Below are 9,084 nucleotides of genomic sequence, written 5' to 3'. Positions count from 1 at the left end.
GCCCTTGGACCCGGCGCACAAGAGATTCTGTGTGCACTTCCCAAGAGAGTGAAGTTTCCCTCAGTCCCTTGGGGCTCCTGGAGTTAAACCGCACTGGCCTTGAAAACCAGATGTTCTGAGGGCTCCTCCTCCCAATACCAGAACCTTGGGCTGGGGAGCCTGACGTGGGGCTCAGAACTCTCAGTCCTGTGGGAGGGCCTCTGCACTTTAATTATTCTTCAGCTTGTGGGTCGCCCACCTAGGGGGTATGGGGCCTGATTATATCACAAGCATGCCCCTCCTACCATCCCACTGTGGTTCCCTCTTTATGTTTCCAGTTGAAGAAGATCTTTTTTGCTAGGTTTCAGGCTTTTTTTTTTTTTTTTTTTTTGATGGTTGTTTACCAGTCAGTTGTGGTTTTGTTGTAGTCATGAGGGGAGACGAGTTTGTGGTCTGACTGCTCCACTATCTTGACCAGAAATCGACTAGGTACATTTTAAAAGAAGCTTATGTCTGAACAGAAACCAATATAATTAGTGTTTTTCATGTACCTTGGTCTGAGCATGTGATTGGTATATGATAGAGCAGATCAATTCAGGTAAATATGGAAGAACCCATCCTTTTACTCAGATTTTATCCTAGCCACACCTTGAAATAAGTACTTAGTGATACATCAAGTGTTCCTTCCTTGGGTCAAAGAACAGGAACTTTGAGAGCAGAAATAGCAGTGGTGGTGGCAGGAGCAAGTGTAGTCCATTAGCTCTCGGGGTTTGTCAGGAAGGAGCAGAGGATGGTGACAATCTAAATGAAAGCATAGACAAACCAGAATGGAATACTACTCAGCAATAAAAAGGAATGAACTGCTGATATACCCAATGATGTGGATAAATCTTCACAGATATACCAGGTAAATGAAGACAGACTTTTATCAAAGAATACACTATGTGATCTTCTTTATCTGAAACTAGAAAAAAAACAAGTCTAATCCATAGTGACAGAAATCAGATTACTGCTTGTCTAGGCCTGGGATGGGAGTAATTGATTGGGAAAAGGCACAGGAGAACCTTTGGGGATGATGGAAATATACTGTATTTTGACTGTGGTTACATGTTTATACCTTTGTGAAAATTCATGGAAATGTGCACTTTAAATGGATACATTTTATTGCATGTAAATTATACCTCAAAAAGTTGACTTAAAAATTAAAATTATGGGGCTTCCATTTCCAAACAAGATGGAATAAGTGGATTCCATCCTATTCCTTCCACTTACTACAACTAAAAACTTGACAAAATACGTAAAGCAACTATCAAAATACTCTGACAGCGGGAAAAAGAAGGTGGACTGGCTAGGAAACTTAGGTCTCAAGGAATGACCTAGCCAGGAGTCCTCAGGGGTTTCATTAGAGGAGGCCACAACCCAAAACCACCACCAGCACAGACCGAGTCTCAAGGAAAGCCTACTTCCTCCAGTCAAAGGACTGGGCAGGACAGACCTTTAGACAATACTTGCTGTTCTCCAGGCAGGCACCATAAAATAAGCCCCAGCCCTCCCCCTTCCAGCCGGCTCTGGGGAGACAAGTGTGGACCTTGCTGACCATCCCTGCTGTGCATTAATGTGTGGGTAGCCCTCCCCTCCTCACACCGAGGGCTGGGATGTGGAGCTCTGTTGGTTAGCTCCACCCTGCACTAATGTGATCAGAGAGGACACTCTTCTCCCCACCCCATGGAGTTCTGTGAAGAGTGCAAACTCACTGGATGGGCACAGTGGCAGGATGGAGATGACAGAGGAAAGAAGCAATGAATCTGAAGATAAGCCAAAACAAATTACACAACCTGAGCAAAGAAACAATAGGTGAGAAAACCAACAGAACTTCAGGGGCCTCACAATACCAACATACATTTATGTCATTGGAGTCAGAGAAAGAGAGGACAAAGAGTGCAGTGCAAAAAATGTACTTAAAGAAAGAATAACAGAAAAAGTCCCAAATTTGGCAAAAGAACATAAACCTACAGATTTAAAAGGCTGAGTGAACCCCAAACTAGGAAGACATAAACAGTCCCCAAATAGTATGCAATGAAATCCAAATTTATAGAGAGCAGAATGGTAGATTCCAGGGGCAGGGCATGGAGGAAATTGAGAGATATTGGTCAGAGGGCACAAACTTCCAGTTAGAAGGTGAATAAGTTTGGTGCTCTAAAGTACCGTATGGTTAGTATAGTTAACAATACTGTATTATGTACTTGAAAGTTACCAAGAGAGTAGATCTTAAATATTCTCACTACAAAAAAGGAAATGGTAATTATGTGAAGTGATACAGGTATTAACTAACCCTATTGCAATATATGAGTGTATCAAATAATCACACTGTATACCTTAAAATCATTTGCAATATACGAGTGTATCAAATAATCACATTGTATACCTTAAAACTTCCACAGTGTTATATGTCACCACTATCTCAGTAAAACTGGGGAAAAAATAAAATGCAAAGTGGAAAGGAAAAAAAAGAAACCTGGAACAGAATATCTGGGAACTGTGGGACATTTACAAAAGATGTAACATACACATAATGAGAAAACCAGAAGGAGAAGAGAGAAAGAAGCAGAAGACATATTTGAAGTAGTAATGGCTTACAATTTTCCAAAGTTAATGATAGACATAAGACTACAAATCCAGGAAGCTCAGAAAATACCAAGCAAGATAAATACCAAAAAATCTACACCTAAGCATATTATATTCAAATGTAGGGAACCAAAGACAAAGAGAAAATCTTGAAAGGAGCTGGAGGTGGGGAAACCTTACCTGTAGAGGAACAGGGATGAAAATTACATTGGACTTTTTCATCAGAAACCATGCAAGCAATAGAGGGCGGTGTGAGATATCCAAATGTTGGAAAAGATAACCCTCAGCCTAGAATTTTGTATCCAGCAAAGTTATCATTCAAGAATGAAGGAGAAATAAAGTCTTTCTCAGACAAACAAAAACTGAAGGAACTGTGGCCAGTAGACCTGCCTTGCAAGAAATGTTAAAAGAAGTTTTTCAGAGAGAAGGAAAATGATACAGATTGGAAACTCAGATCTACATAAAGAAAGGAAGAGTATCAGGAAAAGAAGCAATGAAGGTAAAATAAAATCTTTGTTGCTTGTATACCTACCTAACCTTATAGATGGTTCTTTGTTCAGAGTAATCAGAGGCCACGGCTCCCTGTTCTGGGCTCCCTACACCTTCCCTCATTCACCCCTTTCTGGGGATGCCCAATGGTTAAATCTTGTTAAGATCATCAGAACAACACTTACCATGAAAGGAGCGCAGTGGAGTACCGCGGCTGGCCAGAGGGAGGCCGCCCGGTGTGGACAGTGAGGGAGGTGTTGTCTGTAGAGAGTTTAGAAGCAATCATGAAACCACCGAAAGTTGGCTTGCTTTTTACTATCACTCTGACAGGCAGTTCTAACCAAAGGCCGTGATTAAATTTCTCCTCCTGGTAAACTCTTTGGTGAGTCTAGGTTCTGAATAGTCACTGTGGTTACTGTTAAATTTTAATAATGTGATATTAGCACATTTTAAAATGACTCTTCCTGTAATAAACATGGAAGTTAATCCAGAGAACTTCATTATACACTTGGCTCCCGGCACACGCAGACCCAACTGCCGGCATTTGTTTCAAGTTTGATAACAATTTGTAATGGTTAACTCAGCTTCAGACACAGTTGGTGCACCACCCGGTGTTCTGTATACCCCTGCACTGAAACAGCAAATGCGAAACACACAGTGACAGCACTGATTGTGAGAGGAAGAAACAGGCATGAGAGGGACCTCATGCTGTCATTCCACGTGCAGATCACACTCTGAGCATCTTGGATTCACTCTTGTGCAAGTGTTTCTTAATGTGTTGTTTTTCCTTTTGGGAAAAAAAGACATTACTGTGACTTAAAAGTATTAATTCGTTACTGTTTTCCTTTGCACTGTAATATTGTATTTATTGATTTAGTTCATTATTTTTCACTGCCACAATTACATATATGTCAAGACTAATAAAAGAAAATTTTCATGGTCTGAATTTCTTTTCTGGTCATTATTCTTATTATTTATTTTGTGGTGATTAAGGATAATAGTTATGTTGCCTAGAGGAGGGGCAGCGAGAAAACAACTGATCGTGAAGGCTGATTCCGTGTCAGGCTGTGCTCAGCCCTGAGCTCACCTGAAACCACATCAACCCCATGAGAGGGACTTTTGCAGCCCATTTTACAGGTGAGGAAACTGAGGCTCAGTGATGGGGAAGGGAACCCAGGTTTACACTGTTAATAAGTGGCAGGAAGCATATTCAAACCCAAGGTTGGCCCAAATCCAAAAGTCCAAAGTCTGAAATGCCAGCAAGCGTTGAGACCCTGCCAGAGCTAGACCCGCGGACATGGATTGGGGTGATCAGGGAGGTTCTCTTGGAGGATGGGGTGCTGGGAGGGTCCATGGGGGGCAATGAAGAATCAGGACCATGTGGGGAGTCAGAGAACAGAGGTTCCAGCCCGAAGCCTGGTCACTCCCTGGGTATATGACCTTGGACAAAGTCCCTGGGCCTTGGTGTTTCCTCTCGAGTTTTCAAAGGCCCAGGATTCCACAAATCAGGCCAAAACAGTGGTCTGGGCAGTGAGCTTAGCTGGTGAGTGAGTATAATCTTTCCTTGCCCCACGTTTAAGAGCTGGACCCCCAAGACCCCCTGGGCTTCCCCACCCCCCACCACTGGGGTTAGGAGCCCAGCCGCTGGCTGTTAACTCCAGGTGGCATTAGGGTTAAAAACATAAGCATGAGCACTGGACAGGCCTGACTTTGAGCCCCAGATCCACCACCTCCTTCTCAGGTGCATGACCTTGGACATGCCGCTTCTTGTTCCTGTTCTCAGTGTCCTAAACCGTACTGTAGGGTCATCATTTTGATCTCAAAGAGGAGTTGTGAGAACTAAACAAAATAATAATACCTGATATTTATTGAGCAGTTACGATATGCCAAAATGTTCTGGGAGTTTTACATTGATTTTTCTCATTAAATCTACTCAACAACTCTGTGAAGCTATTAGTCTCATTTCTAGACGTAGCAGTTGAGAAACAGTGATGATGTTACTCGCCTGAGGTCACACCTCTGTTCTGCTTAGATCAGTGAATGTCCGACAGGAAATATCTCACAGTTACAGTCATAACCAGTTCTGACACGTGGGTTCCCCACACACATCTAAACATTTCTGGAATGAGGATGTGTCCCACAATTGATGTCCAAAGAACATGCCAACCAACAGTCAGAGGGTGAGTTTGGTGTTCTCACTGTTTGCTATCCAGTTGTTTGGGTGACTGGGATCGAGACTGGTGGAATTTTACCAGCCTGGATCCCTAATTATTACTTAAAGTGAATTCTAAAATGATGCCACCTAGAAATAAAAGGTTATCAAGTGTTCTGAAGGCTATCAACAGCCAGGCAAAATAAAAATTGCTAAGTTCATCCAAAGAAGATTTAGAGTTGAAATGTGAAGACCTTTGATCAAGTCACCAAAAGAGGCCAAGACGTGCAATTTTAGAGATTAAAAACATACTATTGTCAGTTTTTTAAAGAGCACACCTGATATGCTCCTTTTTTCACCAAAAAGTTGTTGAATAGATATATTTACCTTTAAAATGCCATCTTACAATTCACAGTATCATAAAATCAGGTAAACCCAACGAAACAGTCTTCTGGTTGTGAGCAACAGAAACCCACTTCAAACTGGCTTAAGTGAAAAGTGCATTTTATTGGACTTAGAAAATCTAAAGGCAGGCAGTTGGCTTCAGGCACAGCTGGGTCAGAGGGATTACACTGCAGCGTCAAGGCCTGATTTCCTGGCTCCCAGCTCTGCCTTCTCTGCAAAGGCTCCCCCCCCAACAGAGGCAGGATGGCCGCCAGCAACTCCAGCTGCCAACCCTCCCAGGTTTGATGCTTCCAGACTTCTCAGCATTTGGGACAAGTCCTAAGCCTGACTGCCGGTAACTGGAATGGGACCACATAACTACCCACTGGACAGTTCCACTGGAGGCTCAGGGAATGGAATGTAGGCATTGGCCTGGCCAGGTCACTCTCCTTCCTTTGGAGTCAGGGGTAGAGTCCACTCCACCCACTGTACAAGGCTGAGGGGAAGGAGGGAGGCTTCCCTTGAGGAAGACTGGGGGCTGATACCATAGGAGGGGGAAGTGGATGCTAGGTGGCCCCCAAATAACAGCCATCTTTGGAAGCTAATAATTGGTGATGAAAGGGAGGTTCAGAGAGTTGACTTGTACCAGATCATCCACCTGGCAGCTCAGGTGACCCCAGGAAGGGAAAGCATCATTGTCAGACCACCTGTCAGAGTGGGAAGAGTCCTTGAAGGTCCCTGGTGTGGTAGGGGTGGGAAACTAGAGACCCAGAGAGGGAGAACGACTGGTCCAAGGTCATACAACAGCCCCTAAGTGGGGGTAGGGGGTGAAGTAAAACTAGACCACAGATCGCAGGTTCTTGGTTCCCCATCCGGTGCTCCCAGCTGGCTTCGTGAGGGCCCAAGGGAGCTTTGAGGCAGGGGTTCCAGTTGGTTCATCATTCTTGGAAGAGAAGCCCCATCAGCCTCTGGGGGAAGTGCTTTCTCCCACAGATGTAGTGGAGTGTCTTGAACAACTACCCCACCCCCTTGCCTTGCAATCACCACTGCAGTGAAGTCTTCCCAGTCTGTCTCAGGAGGAAGGGAGTTGGGTAAGAGGTGCCCTAGATTCCCACAGGCTTTCCCAGTCATTGATGGCGCCCATCTGAGCCTGTATAAAAAAACAGGAAGCGCAGCTCCAGGCCCGCGCCTCTACCTGTTCCAGCTGCCCATGCCTTCTGAAGATTCTGGAGCCATCACCGACCTGCTGGGTCTTCCCGTGTCCTCCGCGGTCCTGAGAAGGGCCAAATCTTCACCCAGCCTGATCCTAAGAAACCTGCACTGTTTCCTCACCTTGTCTTCAAAGCCTAGAACCGCACAAGCAGGAACCCACCAGCCCTGCTGTCTCTGGAAATTCTCTGTGGGCGGGGTTTGGGTGCAGCAATGTGATTGGCGGTGAGAAGGAGGCCTGTCTTAAAGTTTTATTTGCATAATAAGCATGTCCTTTTATCTAGATGGTGCTTCTTTTTGGATGGTGATTAGGAGGGGCTTAAGCACTCACCAGTCCACCCCTTGGTGCCACTACTGTTACAGCCTATTTAAATTAGAGGAACCACACCTAACTCAGTGACAGGGCACCAGGGGTGAAAATCCAGGCCCCTCGAATAGTGGGAAAGACGTATGGAGTCGGGGCTGGGCACATGGACATCTTTCCAGCATGTTAGGACTTTAAACAAGGCATATATTTATGACATAGGAAGCTATCAATGCTTTAAGTGAAAAAGGAAATTTATGAGAGTGTGTGTGTAAAATTTATGGTGGTTAGAGCACAGGAAATGGAGCCAGACTACCCATGTTCAAATCTTGCTTTCACCTCTTACCTCGGACATTTTATTTAAATTCTGTACCTAAATTTCTTCATCTGTAAAGTGGGGGTATAATAAAGGGTAAGGTGAGGATTCCAAGAGATTATCCATCTAAATCTCTGAACGCAGGTCCTGGCATACAGTGAGTGCTCAGATTATGTTAGTCGCCTGCACAGGGACCTGGTTCCCACGGTCTCTGTGGCGGCCAGGCCGGAGTTGGCCCCACCCTGTCTCCGGAACCCAACAGCCCGCTGCTGCCACAGCCCATTGTTCCCCCTTCCTGCTCAGTCCCGCTCCGGGAATCCGGCAGGAGCAGCTCCCGCCCCCGCTGCTGCGCATCCGGACTGCGGGCGCCCTCCCCCGCGCCACCGCCGCCTCGCGCTCAGCCAGGTCCCTCCCGCCACGAGCACGGATCTGGGGTTGCGAGCGAGCACGGGGCTGAGAGCCCTGAGGCCTCAGTCCTACTGGCCCCAGTTCCCTCTCTGGAAAAATCGAAAACAGTGAAGGTACCCACCTCCCAGGGTGGCCTGAGGGTTAAAATGAGATCGCGCGGGCAGGAGGCCGAGCTCCATGCCAGCCTTCCTACCCTGAGCACAGATATCTTCAGTTTTACCGGCTCCCTGGGGTCAGCTTTCAGAATGCTGTGGCAGGTCAGGGTGCAAGGGCGACCCGTTCAGCCCTAGTGTTTGGGCCTGAATTGATTTCTTAGATCACGCTGCCTCTCACCCACCACCCCAGGCACCTTTTCCCCAGCAGGAGGCAAAAAGTGGGTGAGAGGGCTGGGCAGCTTTCCCAGGCTGGCAGCCGGAAGAGACAGAATCTGGAGTCCTTGAATCCTGGTTCTGCTACTGAATTACTGTGTGACTTTGGGCAAGGATCCCCCTCTCTGTGCCCCAGGTTCCCCCCTGGTTACAGCACTGACTAACTGGGTTACTGTTTGACCCCTCCAGGGCTCAGTTTGTTCTGTCTGCCAAATGACCTGCCTACCTAGATTAATGAGCGAACTCCTGATCTCGGGATCTTTCTTGTCTTTCTGCTGTCCTCTCTCCCATTTCTCTGCTCAGACAAGGAACTGTGCCACCAGCCTGGGGCTGGCTCTGTGAGGCTTCTGAAAGAGCACACCTGAGCCTTAGCAGCAAGTCTCTCTGTGCTGGGCAGGACCAGGATCCAGTTTTCAACGTGTTTTCTGTCCACGCCCACCCCCAGGAAGCAGAGTGGACCTCCGTGTCCACGGGTTGGCTTTGACTTGACATGGAGGACACAGCATGTTGAGTGACAATTGTGCAGGAGTGAACCCTCTGTCATCAGAGGGAGTTTACTCAAGATGTGAGGAGAGAGAAGGACCTGGGGCTTCCTTACATCACACCACAGCTTCAAAGCCTCACCCTGTTCTCAGAGTACCCTCCTGCTGCCTTCACCCTCCCGGGGACGTTCCTGGCCATACCTGCCAGCCTCTGTCCATCGGGCTCCTTCCCTCTCCTGCTCCCCTCCTCTTGCTCCCTGATCTTGTGAACCACCGCAGGAACCCCCAAATCTTCTCTTCCTACATAACAACTGACCTGTTCCCACTTCCCATGGGGGCAATCATGGGTGCTTGGATGCCCCCATAAT

Source organism: Camelus dromedarius, chromosome 18 (assembly GCF_036321535.1).
Source record: "Camelus dromedarius isolate mCamDro1 chromosome 18, mCamDro1.pat, whole genome shotgun sequence".
NCBI lineage: Eukaryota > Metazoa > Chordata > Mammalia > Artiodactyla > Camelidae > Camelus > Camelus dromedarius.
The sequence above is the reverse complement of the archived record's forward strand: the minus strand, read 5'-3'. Positions refer to the sequence as shown.